This window comes from Gossypium hirsutum, chromosome A02 (assembly GCF_007990345.1).
Source record: "Gossypium hirsutum isolate 1008001.06 chromosome A02, Gossypium_hirsutum_v2.1, whole genome shotgun sequence".
NCBI classification, from domain to species: domain Eukaryota; kingdom Viridiplantae; phylum Streptophyta; class Magnoliopsida; order Malvales; family Malvaceae; genus Gossypium; species Gossypium hirsutum.
In genome coordinates, this window is record NC_053425.1 from 79,596,359 (window position 1) to 79,613,587 (window position 17,229).

At 35.5% G+C, this 17,229-nt stretch overlaps 1 non-coding gene across 1 annotated transcript; it reads left to right on the forward strand.

Moving 5' to 3' along the window:
- Nucleotides 1-11,868: 11,868 nt before the first annotated feature.
- LOC121217151 (small nucleolar RNA R71) lies at nucleotides 11,869-11,975 on the forward strand. Its single transcript, XR_005913328.1, has one exon. It is a non-coding gene; the product is annotated as a small nucleolar RNA R71 (small nucleolar RNA).
- The last annotated feature ends 5,254 nt before the right edge of the window (nucleotides 11,976-17,229 follow it).

A 17,229-nucleotide genomic window follows, 5' to 3' on the forward strand; every position in this document is an offset into this window, starting at 1 on the left:
GGCAACTCATGATCATATTTACCCGCACATTATCGAGATCACACCAATACATCTACCTTTTTTTTCATACACTTTATCCACATCATACTGTATATATAATATTATCATTCCATTCAGCATCATTACATAGACGTATGACCATTTAAATTAATACAACTATATGCTTAATGACTTCTTATGTTGGGTAAAATATTCCAAGTCGGCTACTCGATGACCTTCGATTTTCCCCTTGTTGGACGCCTCTCCTTAGGTTCTTGAGCTTAAATAAATAAATCAACTAGTTTAATTACCTGCTAGTTATTATATCCATAACATTAATAGTTTCATATCAAAAGAAGCATACGGCAACATTTTATTTTATCACCTTATGCTTTTTACTAACTTTAAGCCATTCGGCTATTGATCACCTAAGATCCAATTACTAAATTAACCCAATAATATTTCAATAAAACACACATAAATATTATATACACGCAACCACCCTTTTAATTACTCATATATATTTATAATTTTCGTTTCATCTTACAACCATCTTGTCAAAACATTAGAACCTAAACTAATACTTAAAATGTCTCAAGGCCGAATGCATTCTTACTTCCAAAGTAACATAGTCGATGATATATTTTATTTCAAGGTACATATTCATAAATCAAATTCAACCATATAAACCAATATCACCCACTTGATCAATTACAGAGAATTAAAGTTAATATCACAATGTGTACTCTATATGGCCCATTATACATAATCAAATTTAACATCATCTATATATTTACTCATATGGCCGAATATACATACCCCCATATAATATCCTTTTCATTCCATTTAACACTTAATTTCCACCACCTAAACATTGGCGAATAATCCTAACTAACAAAACTCCACATTGTTCATACCATCTTTTAAATTCACATATATCTATTTAGGTACTCATATTTCCCCTTCTAATATTTCAATCCAAAATATCAAAACACCATCCTTTAGCATTTATCCAATAATACCGTATGCACAATTTGTCACCAAAACTAAAGAAAAATCAACATATGGGTTACAATAAGAGCTTGACTACTACTAGATTCTCATAAAAATCAATAGAAATAACATGAACTCCTACCTTATTTAACCTCCAAGATAGCCGAATGCCCTAGACAATTCCTTCCTCTTTCCCTTTTGTTTCGGCTTTGCAAGAAGGTAAGGAAGATGAACACACTCTTTTTTTTTTCTCTTTCTTTGTCTAGTTACGGCAAATGGAGGGGGGATGGATGAGACAACTTTGTTTTCATCACCCCTCCCTTTCATTACTTAATTACTAACCCTTTATTTATTCTTTCTAACATAACACACTAAGCCAACATGTTCCAACATGTTCCACCCATAGCATGGCCAGCCACTAGCTCAAATTTTGGGTAATTTGACATGCAAACCCATCATTTTCATAACATGCATTAATAGGCCACTTCACATTTGCCTAGCACATTTCTAAATTTTCTCACATAAGTCCTATTTAATAAAATTCACTTACAATTAACAAAATTCAAGCATGAAATTTCACACATGCATATATACATATAATAAGCATCAAATATGATGGCTAATTATTAGTATGACTCGGTTTTGTGGTCCCGAAACCACTTCCCGACTAGGGTCAATTTTGGGCTGTCACAACTCTCCCCCACTCAAGAAATTTCGTCCCCGAAAATCTTACCGGTAAATAGGTTTGGGTATCGTTCTTTCATCGAGCTCTCAGTTTCCCAAGTAGCTTCCTCGATCCCGTGTTTGAGCCATAACACCTTAACTAACGGAACCCTTTTGTTTCGCAACTCCTTCACTTCACGAGCTAGGATACGCATCGGTTCTTCTTCATAACTCATATCGGCTTGAATTTCAACCTCTGATGGGCTAATTATGTGCGATGGATCAGATCTATAGCGTCGAAGCATCGAAACATGAAAGACATCGTGAATCTTTTCAAGTTCAGGGGGCAAAATCAATCTATACGCAACCGGACCAACTCGTTCGGAGATTTCGTACGGCCCAATGAATCTCGGGCTCAACTTGCCCTTACGGCCAAATCTGAGTACCTTTTTCCAAGGCGAAACTTTAAGAAACACTTTATCTCCCACCTGATATTCAATGTCTTTTCGTTTCAAATCCGCATACGATTTTTGACGATCTGTGGCTGCCTTCAGACTTCACGGATTACCTTTACTTTCTGTTCGGCATCTTTAATCAAATCAACTCCGAAAATTTTACTTTCACCGAGCTTGGTCCAAAACAATGGTGTACGGCATTTACGACCGTACAAAGCCTCGTAAGGTGCCATCTTAATACTTGATTGAAAACTATTGTTGTAAGCAAATTCAATCAAAGGTAAATACCGTTCCCATGAACTACTGAACTCGAGGATGCAACATCTCAACATATCCTCAAGTATCTGAATTATCCGCTCGGATTGACCATCGGTTTGTGGATGAAAAGCGGTGCTAAAATGCATCTTGGTACCCAAAGCTTCTTGCAATTTCTTCCAAAATCGCGAGGTGAATCTCGGATCTCTATCCGACACGATAGAAATAGGTACCCCGTGTAATCTCACAATCTGAGAAACGTACAATTCAGCTAGTTTATCCAATGAAAAATCCGTACGCACGGGATAAAGTGAGCCGACTTAGTCAGTCTATCGACAACAACCCAAATCGCATCTTTCTTACTTGCTGACAATGGCAGTCCGGACACAAAGTCCATTGTGACTCGATCCCATTTCCACTCAGGTATCATGATCGGCTGAAGTAATCCTGAAGGCACTTGATGTTCCGCTTTCACTTGTTGACATATTAAACATCTCGAAACAAAGTCGGAGATGTCTCGTTTCATACCATGCCACCAAAACCAACGTTCAAATCGTTGTACATTTCGTACTCCCCGGGTGAATTGACATTCGACTACAATGGGCTTCGTTCAGAATCATCGAAATGAGTTCCGAATTCCTTGGAACACACAAATGACTTCTGAACCTCAAACAATCATCATCATCAATTGAAACTCTGATTCTTGTTCGAACACACTCAGCCCGTTTTGCAACCAATTCATCATCAACTTTCTGGGCTTCACGAATTGATGAATCAATAATGGTTTGGCTTTTAATTCAGCTACTAACACATTGTCGGGTAGAACAGACAATGCACATTCATCGCTCGTAAAGCAAACAATGATTCCGGCTTAAGGCGTCCGCAACCACATTAGCCTTTCCCGGGTGGTAATCAATGACAAGCTCGTAATCTTTCAACAACTCAAGCCAACGTCTTTGTCGCAGATTTAAGTCTCTTTGAGTCATCAAATATTGAGACTTTTGTGATCCGAAAATACATGGCACTTTTCACCAAATAAGTAATGTCGCCATATTTTAAAGCAAATACGATGGCAGCTAGTTCAAGATCATGGGTCGGATAATTTTCTCATGTGGCTTTAATTGTCTCGACGTATAGGCCACCACTCGACCTTCTTGCATCAATACGCAACCCAACCCAAGTAGGGATGCGTCACTATAAATGACAAACTCTTTGCCTGATTCGGGTTGCACTAAAATTGGAGCTTCAGTCAAATAAGTTTTCAGTTGATCGAAACTTTTCTGACATTTCTCCGTCCATTCGAACTTAACATCCTTTTGAAGTAGCTTCGTCATTGGTGTGGCTATCATCGAGAAACCTTTACAAATCGTCGGTAATAACCGGCGAGCCCCAGGAAGCTCCGAACTTCGGTAACATTTCTTGGAGGCTTCCATTAAGTATGGCTGAAATTTGCTCGGGTCAACTCGAATACCCGATGCGGATACCACATGACCTAAGAAGCTAACCTCTCTTAACCAGAACTCACACTTACTGAACTTAGCATATAACTTCTTATCCCGCAAAATTTGCAACACTAATCTCAGGTGCTCAGCATGTTCGGTCTCATCTCCTGAATAGACTAAGATGTCATCAATGAACACAACTACGAACCGGTCCAAATACTGTCTGAAGATCCGATCCATCAAATCCATAAATACCGCAGGGGCATTAGTGAGCCTGAACGGCATTACTAAGAACTCGTAGTGACCGTACCTCGTTCTAAAAGTAGTTTTGGGTACGTCCGAATCTCGAATCCGCAACTGATAATAACCCGATCTCAAATCTATCTTTGAAAACACTGAGGCTCCCTTTAATTGATCAAACAAATCATCAATACGCGGTAACGGATATTTATTCTTTATCGTCACTTTATTCAGTTGACGATAGTCAATGCACAACCTCATGGTTCCGTCCTTCTTTTCACGAACAATACTGGTGCACCCCAAGGTGAGAAACTTGGTCGAGCGAAACCTCTATCCGTCAATTCTTGCAACTGAGCTTTCAACTCTTTTAACTCGGTTGGTGCCATACGATATGGAGCTATCGAAATCGGCGTAGTCCCAGGTACAAGCTCAATACCAAACTCTATCTCCCGAACAGGTGGTAAACCCGGTAATTCTTCAGGAAAAACATCCGGGTATTCACAAACCACCGGCACAGATTCGGGTTTCTTTCTAATTCTTTGTCATCAAGTACATACGCAAGGTATGCTTCGCACCCTTTTCTTACATATTTCTGGGCCAACATTGCTGATATTACAGCTGGCAACCCCTTAAGTCCGTAGACTCAACTCGGATTATCTCGTTATTTGCCACCTCAAATTAATAGTCTTGCTTTGCAATTCGCAACCGCATCATGCGCGGTCAACCAATCCAAACCAAGAATAATATCAAATTCGTCAAACGGCAAAAGCATCAAATCGGCCGGAAAATAGGATTCTCGGATTATTAGAGGGCATCTCTTACACACTTTATCAACAAGTACGTATTGACCCAAAGGGTTTGACACTCGAATTACGAACTCAGTAGACTCAACAGGTAGAGTCTTACTGGATGCTAAGGTTTCGCATACATATGAATGAGTAGAGCCAGGGTCAATCAATGCAATCACATTAGTATCAAAGAGAGTGAAGGTACCAGTGATGACGTCAGGGGAGGATGCCTCCTCTCGTACGCGAATGGCATATGCTTTAGCAGGAGTACGGTTCTCGGCTCGAACAGCCGTATCAGAGGCTCCTCTCTGACTACCACCCCTACCTCCTAAAATTCTCGGTGGTCTACCTTTAGTTGTCACTCCACTAGGTCTTGCACCTTGAATCTTATTCTTCTCATCAAGCTCCGTGCAATCTCTAATGAAGTGGTCCTTCGAACCGCATCCGTAACAGGCCCTGTTAGTAGACTTACCCCAACATTCACCTAGGTGTCGTCTTCCGCATTGGGGACATTCAGGTTTCTCTTGACGATTATTGCCCACACTAGCTACCGAAGTAGCTCGGGAGTCCGTCGATGGTCGTGCTCTGATGGAAATTCCCGCAGTCATCCTCGACTTATTAGTGTCCTCCCTGAACTTCTTTACAGCTGAGAACGGAGCTTTACCCGTCGATCTTTTACGATAGTCTCTCGCTTCAAATTCAGCCTTCTTCTTCTCCTTTCCAAGTTCTTCCGCCTTGCAGGCTCGTTCGACTAGTGTTACGAATTCTTTTATCTCCAAAATACCCACTAGTAGCTTTAAATCTTCATTCAATCCTTCTTCGAATCTTTTGCACATAGCAACCTCATCAGCTACACACTCCCGGGCATACCTACTGAGTCTTACGAATTCATGTTCGTATTCAGATACTGTCATACGGCCTTGCTTGAGTTCCAAGAATTCCTTGCGCTTTTGATCAATGAACCGTTGACTAATATATTTCTTTCGAAATTCCGTTTGAAAGAAGTCCCAAGTAACTCGTTCGTTGGGACTATGGAAATCAGGGTCCTCCACCAATAGTAGGCTGAGTCCCGCAACAAGGATATAGCACACTTTAGACATTCATCGGGTGTGCATGACAGTTCATCAAACACCCGAATGGTGTTATCAAGCCAGAACTCGGCCCTTTCAGCATCATCAGTAACTATTGCCCTGAACTCCTCAGCCCCGCGCTTCCTAATCAAGTCTACAGGTGGCTTACTCAGCCTCACAGGATCAGTGACTGATGGCATTACGGGCTCTTGGGGTGGATTATTCAAATTCGGGAATTGTTGGACAGCCGGATTGGTTCGGGCATATTGCGCAACCCACTCATTCATCATGGTAAAGAAGGCTTGTTTAGCCCCCTCACCTTAATTATTCGCAGATGACTGAGGTTCAACAGGCGGCGTCCCTTGTGCAGGAGCAGCCGCTACACTTTCAACGTCATCCGCCAAGGTTCTCTCTACACCGGGATCCATTTACTAATCAAAACAAAAATTTTAACCGTCAGAAGTCATCACACATTTAAACATTAACATTAAGGCATGTATAGCTAGACTCATACGTGCTATGGTAGTCCTAGAACCGACTAAACCATAGCTCTGATACCAATAAAATTGTAACACCCCGAACCTGAGACCGTCGCCGGAGTCGAACACGAGGTGTTAACAGACTTCAAACCACTTATTTGACATTTCCCAGACAAGCTGCCAATCTGCGTACTAGTCGCTTTAAAAATCATATCTTGAGTTATGAAACTCGAAATCTAGTTCCGTAAATTTTCCCTGGAACTAGACTCATATACCTATATGGTAGAATTTTTGTAAAATTTTTGGTTGGGCCAATTAGTACAGTTTATTAGTTAAATTCTCCCCTATTACAGGGTGCGACTACACCGACCTTCATGTATTACGATTTGGATAACTCCCTGCACAGAGCTTCAATACTGATTCCGTTTGTTTCTATAGAAACTAGACTCAGAGAGGAATCTATACATATATGGCATGACTCCTAATTATCTCTGGTTAATTTATAATGAATTTCCAAAGTCGGAACAGGGAACCCAGAAACCGTTCTGGCCCTGTTTCACGAGAACCTGAATATCTCTTAACATACTGTCCATATGATCGTTTCGTTACTTCTATATGAAAATAGACTCATCGAGCTTCGATTACATAATTTATTCACTATTTAATTCCATTCCTACTAATTTTTGTAATTTTTCAATCCCACGTCACTGCTGCTGCCAGTATCTGTTACTGAAGCAACTATGCCCATTTCGTGATTTCTCATTGATCTAACTAGTAATTCATCATACATATCACAAAATTATAATCATGACTAGCCATACCAAAGGCTAATCATTGTCAAACATCTCCCTACTACACTATTGCCATATCATGAATCTTAACACCAAAATTAATCAGCCATGACATATGGCATAAAAATCGAATTACCAAGACTTACGACCTAACGTTATAAAACCAAATCCAACCGAACATTTATGCCATTTTCGCATGGCTAAAAGTTTACATACCAATTTCAACAAAACATATTAGCCTATACATGCCGAAATGTTCTCCTAGACCGACTAAAAAGAAGATACCAAAAGTTGCTAGCCGGTGTGATGACTCCGATGACAGCCCGATCACGCAAAAAGAGACGAGTCCAAGAAACCTAAAATAGGTGACAAGGAAACACCGAGTGAGTATATAACTCAGTAAGTCATAAGCAATGCACTACCATCCATTAATAACATTATCACAAGAGGAAACAAAATGGAACGAGGCTAGTTACTCCATCCATACCGAACCATACCATAGTTCCTTAAACCTATCGGTTCAATCTCATACCAAGTCATGCATTCACATTCCATATACTAATCAATAGGATATTTGAGGCATTTTCATACATCATTTTATTTTCGATACAATCATACAACTTAACGACCTTTCACCTATTCCACGATAAATCTTATGTACGTGACTTCAATTATAATTGTCACATAGGTTCAAACTTACCAAGCTCAACTTCAAATATAAACATAGCGCCTATTAATCACGAACTCAAGGTACTTACCCGATCCGCTGTCCGTGATCAACTCAATAATGTCGCACACTTAGTGTCCATAGTGATTCAAAAGTATATATTAAGTCCGCACACTCAGTGCTATATAATCAACTCGCACACTTAGTGCTATATAATCAAACTCGCACACTTAGTGCTACATAATCAAACTCGCACACTTAGTGCTGTACAATTTAAACCCGCACACTTAGCGCCAATCTCATGATCATAAATGTTTATACCCGCACACTTAGTGCCGAGATCAACAACTCAATACATCTCACCTCTTTTCTTTTCATTCAACACTTTCATCACCACATACATACATGTATATATATATATATATTTATCATTCCATTCAGCATCATTACATAGATGTTATGACCGTTTAAATTAATACAAACTATATGCTTAATGACTTACTTTATGTTGGGTAAAATAATTCCAAGTCGGCTACTCGATGACCTTCGATTTCCCCTTGTTGGACGCCTCTCCTTTAGGTTCTTGAGCTTAAATAAATAAATCAACTAGTTTAATTACCTTGCTAGTTATTTATATCCCATAACATTAATAGTTTCATATCAAAAGAAGCATACGGCAACATTTTATTTTTATTCACCTTATGCTTTTTACTAACTTTAAGCCATTCGGCTATTGATCACCTAAGATCCAATTACTAAAATTAACCCAATAAATATTTCAATAAAACACACATAAATATTATATACACGGCAACCACCCTTGTTAATTACTCATATATATTTTAATAATTTTCGTTTCATCTTACAACCATTCTTGTTCAAAACATTAGAACCTTAACTAATACTTATAAATTGTCTCAAGGCCGAATGCATTCTTACTTCCAAAGTAACATAGTCGATGATATATTTTATTTCAAGGTACATATTCATAAATCAAATTCAACCATATAAACTAATATCACCCACTTGATCAATTATAGAGAATTAAAGTTAATATCACAATGTGTACTCTATATGGCCCATTATACATAATCAAATTTAACATCATCTATATATTTACTCATATGGCCGAATATACATACCCCCATATAATATCATTTTCATTCCATTTAACACTTAATTTCCACCACCTAAACACTTGGCCGAATAATCCTAAACTAACAAAACTCCACATTTGTTCATACCATCTTTTAAATTCACATATATCTATTTAGGTAGCTCATATTTTCCCCTTTCTAATATTTCAATCCAAAATATCAAAACACCATCCTTTTAGCATTTATCCAATAATACCGTATGCACAATTTGTCACCAAAACTAAAGAAAAATCAACATATGGGTTACAATAAGAGCTTGACTACTACTAGATTCTCATAAAAATCAATAGAAATAACATGAACTCCTACCTTATTTAACCTCCAAGATAGCCGAATGCCCTAGACAAATTCTTTCCTCTTTCCCCTTTTGTTTCGGCTTTGCAAGAAGGTAAGGAAGATGAACACACTCTTTTTTTTTTCTCTTTTCTTTGTCTAGTTACGGCAAATGGCAAATGGAGGGGGGGATGGATGAGACAACTTTGTTTTCATCACCCCTCTCTTTTCATTACTTAATTACTAACCCTTTATTTATTCTTTCTAACATAACACACTAAGCCAACATGTTCCCAACATGTTTCCACCCATAGCATGGCCAGCCACTAGCTCAAATTTTGGGTAATTTGACATGCAAACCCATCATTTTCATAACATGCATTAATAGGCCACTTCACATTTGCCTAGCACATTTCTAAATTTTCTCACATAAGTCCTATTTAATAAAATTCACTTACAATTAACAAAATTCAAGCATGAAATTTTCACACATGCATATATACATATAATAAGCATCAAATATGATGGCTAATTATTAGTATGACTCGGTTTTGTGGTCCCGAAACCACTTCCCGACTAGGGTCAATTTTGGGCTGTCACAATTAGCCATCATTCAAGGCTTAATACAAAATGAGGAATTTATCCCAAGCCAACACATTTGGCCAAATTAATAACAACACAAAACTCAAGTCTAGTTCCCTATACATGCCATATTCAAAAATATAAAATCAAACTATACCGAATGCTTCGATTGATAGTGTGGTCGATATCTCTAACTTCTGTTGATCCTTGAGCTAGATAGACGGCATTATAAGAAAAAGGAAAGGAGAAAGAATAAGCATAAAGCTTAGTAAGTTGCATATAAATAATTATACAACAATACTTTGCCATTCATCGACAAGTATCATAATACACAAGTGGGCATAAGCAAAACTTACTTATCAATACTCAATACACATCATATAGCATATAATGTGGCTCACATTTTATACATACCAAATAGGTAACTGTATCACTCACGACACGGTTATACTTTCCTCATTAACTAGAAATCAGAATCATTGAGCCATTCGGAATGCTATCAGTTATACCATAGCCTCAAACATGGGGTAAGATGCTGATGCCATGTCCCAGACACGGTCTTACACTGGCTTATATCTCAAGTCGAAGCCATGTCCCAGACATGATCTTACACTGACTATCATCTCGTAGCCAACGCATGTCCCAAACATGTCTTACACTGGCTTACGTCTCTAGGCTGATGCATGTCCTAGACATGTCTTACACTAGCACTCGTCTCAATGCCGATGCCATGTCCCAGACATGGTCTTACACTAGCTCTTACAAATGATCCCATCGTTATGGCATGAATATCCGATTTATTTCCCTAGGGTTCCAACAGGAATTTTACTATCTCTACTCTCATCACATTTTCTCATTTCCACAAGTCAAGCAATTTATGCTATAATAATTTCGATACAATTCAGACACATATATTATCAAAGTAGTTGTTCTACTTACATACAACTTACCTCGGATAACAAAATGTGGCGACTAGTCGATTTAGTCGATTTGCTTGGATTTCCCTCGGTCTAGGTTCAAATTCGGTATTTCTTAATCTATAATAGTAAAATACACTTATTTAATCACTAAATAAAATTAGGCAATCGCAAATTCACTTCTTTGGTAAAATGACCATTTTGCCCCTATACCTTGACAAAATGACCATTTTACCCTTAGGCTCAAAAATTGATTTTTATCGAACTTCTTTATTTCTCAAGACTAAACGAACCTCTTTGACTCTTATAGAAACTTCAAATTCCCACTATTTCATGCATTTATTATCTATTTTACAACTTATGCACATTAGTCCTTTTAGGTGTTTTCATGCTAACACCTTTCACAAAAGTTGTTTATAAGACACCTATGACTCATTTTCTTCCATAAAAACTCAGCAAACATCACAAATCCTTTCATGTAAAAATTCTAGACTCTTAATCATTTTGCAAAATAGTACCCTCATTTGAAAGCTCGTGCATCAAGGGCCCTAAAAGTACAAAAATATTTAAGAAAAGCCATTAGGATCACTTACTTGTGAAGGCTTAAAGTTGCTGAAATTTCAAGCTCTTAAATCAATTGTTGGATGAAAATTTCGATGGAGGAAGAAGATGAAAGGGGATGATATCATCCTTCTTTTATCTATTTCAATTTTTGGTCAAAATAAACCACCTAACCCACCAAATTTTAAAATTTTGTCTCCTCTTTGACTCTATGGCCGGCTATGCTCCTTTAAAAGGGTCTAATTGCCCTTTAAAATCCCCAATTTTGATTCTCTAATAAAATAACACATTTAGCTATCAAATTAGGACTTTTGCATTTTATGCGATTTAGTCATTTTTCGCAATTGGGCTCACAAACGTTAAAATTAGCTCACCAAATTTTTCATGCACTAATATAAACATGCTATGACTCTATATTAATAATAAAATAATTTCTCCGACTTTGGATTTGTGGTCTCGAGACCACTATTCTGACTATCCCCAAAATCGGGCTGTTACAATTCTTGTATGAGCATTCAATCCATTGTAAAACATTTCCATTTATGTCCAATGCATGAAACCATGCATCAGGCATTTTCTCATTAGCTCCTTAAATCGCTCCCATGCTTCATATATTGTTTCATCCTCTAATTGTCTAAATGATGTAATGTCATTCCTCAACTTGCATTCATGTAAGGAGGATTATATCTTAGCAGAAACCTCTGACACAGTTCATTCCATGGTGCCACCGTACCTGACAACAATACATTTAACCATGCTGTAGCACGATCTCGCAATGAGTAAGGGAATAACTTCAGTCTTAGGGGATCTTCAGGAACAATAGGATGATGGAAATATGCAACTATACACAATTGCAACAAGTAATAAAGTAACAAGTAAATGTCGAGTTATCGTACCCACAGGGACTATGTAAGAAAATATTTATGGAATGAAAAAAAAACACTTTGGTGAAGGAAAATCTTTTGTTTTGAAAGAAAAGGGTTTAATAAAACTATATTTTTACTAAGTAAATTAGAAGGTAAAAACTCCAAAGCATGATTTTTGAAAAATAAATTTAATCAATATGATATAATTGTGTTAGATCAATTACATTTCTTAACTTATTATTACTAAAACAATGTTAATGTTGTTACGACTAAATTCACAGCAACTTGGGAATGTTAACTATAGCACATATAGACTTACTAAATTAACTAATCTCTTGAACATATTACTGTGCCAATTCAAATAATTAATCAATTTTAATAAGCAAGTAAAAGATTAAGTGAAGTAACAATATATTCCTACATTGAAACAATTTAATCACAATAATCTTGCAAGTTATGTAAGGCTAATGTACTGTTTAATACCGTCGCTATTTAACCCTTAGCTACCTTAAAAGATTAAACATGCACTAATTAAATATTGTGCCAATTAATTACAATTTAAATAAAATTAATAATTAATTCATTAGTACCTTAAAATTATAATGCAAATATAGCATAATCGTGGTTTTACTTAATCAAACAATTTACCAAGACTTATAAAAACACAAACATGATTTTAATAACTTAAGTAGACGAAATGCAATCAACCTAGCATGAATTAAATTTAAGCCATGTTAATCAAATATAGAATAACAACATAACAAATATTCGTATACATGTTCATAACAACAACAAGAAAAGTTAAAAGGATAGGAAACTAGAATCAAATCTAGTGTTTCTCCGAAGCTAGACTAGTTTGCTCCTCTCCTTTTCCTCTCATTTTTTTACACCGAGGCTTTTATAAGCACTTGAATGCTGCTACCGAAGGTGGAAGACTTTTCCAAGAGGAAAATTTGCAAAGGAAACGGACAAGAAAAGGGGAAAAATAAAGAAGAGAAAGTGAGTGAAAGAGAGTGATATGTGTGAATGAAGGTGTGTTGAATGAATAGGTGAAGATGGGTATTTATAGGTGGGGGTGGCTGCTAAAAATAGCAAATAATTAGCAACCACACACTCCCCTTGGCCAGCCCGTGACACCCCAAACCCGATTGGGACGGACTGACCCGAATTCCAAGCATTACATTAGCCACCTAAGTGACTCTACTGCTAACGAGCTTTCAAGACACACCCCAACCTTACAACACCTCAATCGTATCCATTTATTAGTTATTTATTAATGAGGAATCAATTTGTGAACCAAATTTAAACTTTTTATAAGTAATTTAACCTAAGGGCATTTTTGTCATTTTACCACCTACGGTTAAACTAACCCAAATTTAGATCTATACATTTACCAAACCTTTTTTAGTCAATTTATGTAAGCCTTAAAAATTTCAGCTTAATCCTAGTTTTTTTCCTATGTCTAATTCAAATTCTATCATTAAGGACTAAATCATAACAATTTTAAACTATCAATACTATACCTGAATATTAAATTGAGTGCGTTTCTAACAAATTTTATCAACTACAAGTCTAATCTTAAAATTTTATCAAGTTTCCTTGTCATTTAGGCTCTAATTAGACTTATCAAGTTATAGGACTAATTTGTAATTTAAACAAACTAAAGAACCAATTTAAAAAGACCAGAATTCAACCCCCCAACAGTCCATTGCATTTTTTTTGTGAAAATTTTGATTTTAAACCCGATTTGGAGTATTTTAATGGCCAATTAAACCCGATTTAGCTACAATTAAATACCATCCGTATTTATATACTTTCAATTGAATTTATTTACACCAATTAAGCCTCAATTAAATAGAATTAAACATTTAATTTCATGCATATCACCCACCCGTTAATTCAAACAAGTGGAAACCATTAGTAAACCACTCCATGGAAGCTTTATTTAAACAATGGTTAGTGTAAACATCATGCTTCACAGACTATGTTATCAATCACCATGTATCAAGCAACAATACACCGTAAATTATTCAATAATCAAACTCAAACACGCATATATGATATTATAAAATCATCCAAAATTAAAAGTGTCCAATGTCTAAGTTCAATTACAACCAAAATTAAACTAAGTCCTGGAAGTTCCACAATGCCTGATTAACATTTCTAAAACGTGTAACTAAATCTCTACCGAGCCTTAATCTCTTGGAACTCTCTTGCTCAACTCTTTAGCTCCTCAATCTCACCGGTTAACTGCACGAATGTGAGGGTGTGAGCTTAAAAAACTCAGTGAATGTTAATAAAATGACAAGTAAATTAGCACCCAAATCATGCTTAAATTGAAACCAATCAGATACAAATTTTCAATCACAATATCAATCCATAATAGTTCAATGTCATATGCTCAACCATGTATCATAAATCGTAATTAATCATGGCACATAATCATCAATTTAGCATATAACATTTCATGCATTTATATTGGCATATACAATCATAGCTTAATCGGGTGATCACACATAGGATAAATAAATCTCCTTACTCCCAATCAGGATCAGAATCATTCCTAGATTAAGCAGGTCGAGGCCACACACTCCCTTATATCGCCTTAAATCAGTCCCATTGAGTGGAGACACAAGCTCAACACTCCCTTATTTACTCTAAATTTGTCCACCTAGAGCCTCATTGCTCACAAATAACATATCAATATGGTAAGTACTCACAAATCCTATGGCATGCCAACTATATCCAATGGATCCACCATACTATAATGTCAATATAACCAATCAATCATAACATAATTTCAGTCAATAATATGCTCAATTTAAAGTGCAAAAATGCATATGTGAATCATGTAACATAGCCATTTTAACATCAAAATAAATCTAGCATACCAATTACCTATTATCAATGTTCATTTATCAATTATAAACATACCATGAACCAAAAACTCCAGCATGCTTGCTTAGTTCACCATTGTAATCTATCAAATCAAGCACATAAAATCACTAGATGCTCACTTACCAACACTTAAAAAAAATTCATCACTTAAACATATATCAATAATCTTGCAAAATTAACCAACCAAAACTCAATTAAATATTTGCCATCAGTAATTAATCATCCAATTAAGCATAAGTGAGGGTTAATATACCAAAACGCCCTTTAATAACACTCACCACAAAACTAACTTAACCATAACCAAGTGATCAACCAAGCAAATCCAAGCTTCAATTTCAATTAACTCGATCCTCTTCAAGATTCAGAGCTTCAACAGAGATAAGATAGATATTACCACATTTCAAAAGATATAATAAACACAAATTTTCATCAACTAGGCTACACAAAATTCTCTATTAAAGTTACCTTACCGGATTTGTATCATCAAGTCGAAAAATCGATTCCTCAAAAAATCAATCACTCCAGACCTCCTAATCACTTCCAAACATCAATACTAGACCAAATAAACATATACTCAGCTTCAATTTCACATTTAAATCAATTTCACAAAAATCTAAAAAATCAGTTCATGAAGATGATGAAATTCGAATTTCTTTAAATTACCTTACAGAACATGTTTAATCTGTATAAATAAGATCAAAAACCTTCTAATAGAGGCATTTTGAGTTAGAACATCCATTGATTTATGGATGTCCTCGCAAAATTCAAGATCCACATTAAAGCACCTTAAACTTTTGAACAAGATAACATTGATAAAAAAATCATATAATTATCGCTCAAATCATGCAAATATGCTTCTAATTATCATAAAAATATGTTTAGAAATAAAAATTGTCTTTAATTGAAAATATTGATTCAAGAATCTTGAGAAATTTCAAAATATTTTTTGTTACTTTTGTGAATAATTTCGGGTGAAAATAGAGAGTATTTTGATAAGGAAATTTGTTAAATCTATTCTCTGGTGATAGATCTTTAAAACCATGCAAAGAAAATGAATTTTATAGCCATCTAATCTGATGTAAATGATGTGAAAAGTAAGCTAGACGCATTTTGGGTTTAAAATTGAAACAACCCACTAGAAATTTAAAAATTGGGAAATTTGCCAAATGATCACTCCCTCATTTCCCTTACTTTACCAATTGATCATTTCCCTCCAAATTTTCAAATTTAAAAGTTTATTTTCCAAATAAATACTCCAAAATTTCTCTTATTTTAAAATTAAATCCAATTTAATTAAATATTTAAATTTAACTCAAATTAACCCCCAATAAAAATTATTTTAAAATTCTTTTTCAACCCAAATTAATTATTTTCACTAATAATTATTTAATTACTTTAAAATTAATTTTCCAAAAAAAATTTTCCAGATTATTGTTTAATCGATTTTATATGAAATTGACCTCCTAAAATTAATTTAAAAAATTACTATTAACCCGATAAATTTCGAAATTCACACTCGGAACCCGAAAAATATACCCAAAACTACTAGACTCAGTTTAGGGATATTACACGACCACACATGTAGCAAAGTTTGAAACTCAAACTTTGTTAAATTTAGCTTGGGGCAAATCTTCAAATGCACAGAAAGTAGAGCGGTTTGAATAGGATTTTAAGGAAACTTTAGGGCTATTTTGCAAGTAATTTAATAAGCTAAATTAGTTTATTAGGCTAGCTTATTAGGTTGGTTTTCAATGCTTAGCACACTTCTCCTTTAGACTTTATATTAATTTTTAACCCAATTTAACTTGGATAGAAATTAAATATAAAGTATATAAAAGTATCATCATTTGGACCGACCTTGGATGGAAAAATATTTAATCTTTCCATTAGTTCACTCGATGCAAAAATTCCCCAATAGTTCAAGCTTTTCGAGGTGTCTCCCAAGCCAATTTTCACCTTTTGTGCGAAACTATAAAAAATAAACCAAATTTGTGAAATTTTATTATAAAATAATTAAAATTCAATATGTTAATAATTTAAGAACAAATTAATTATTTTATAATTGAAGTATGAATTCCAAAAAAATTTACTACGAAACTGGATGAATTAAAGCTCAAAAGGTGCTGAAAAAGCCTATATATTTTTGTGTTTCC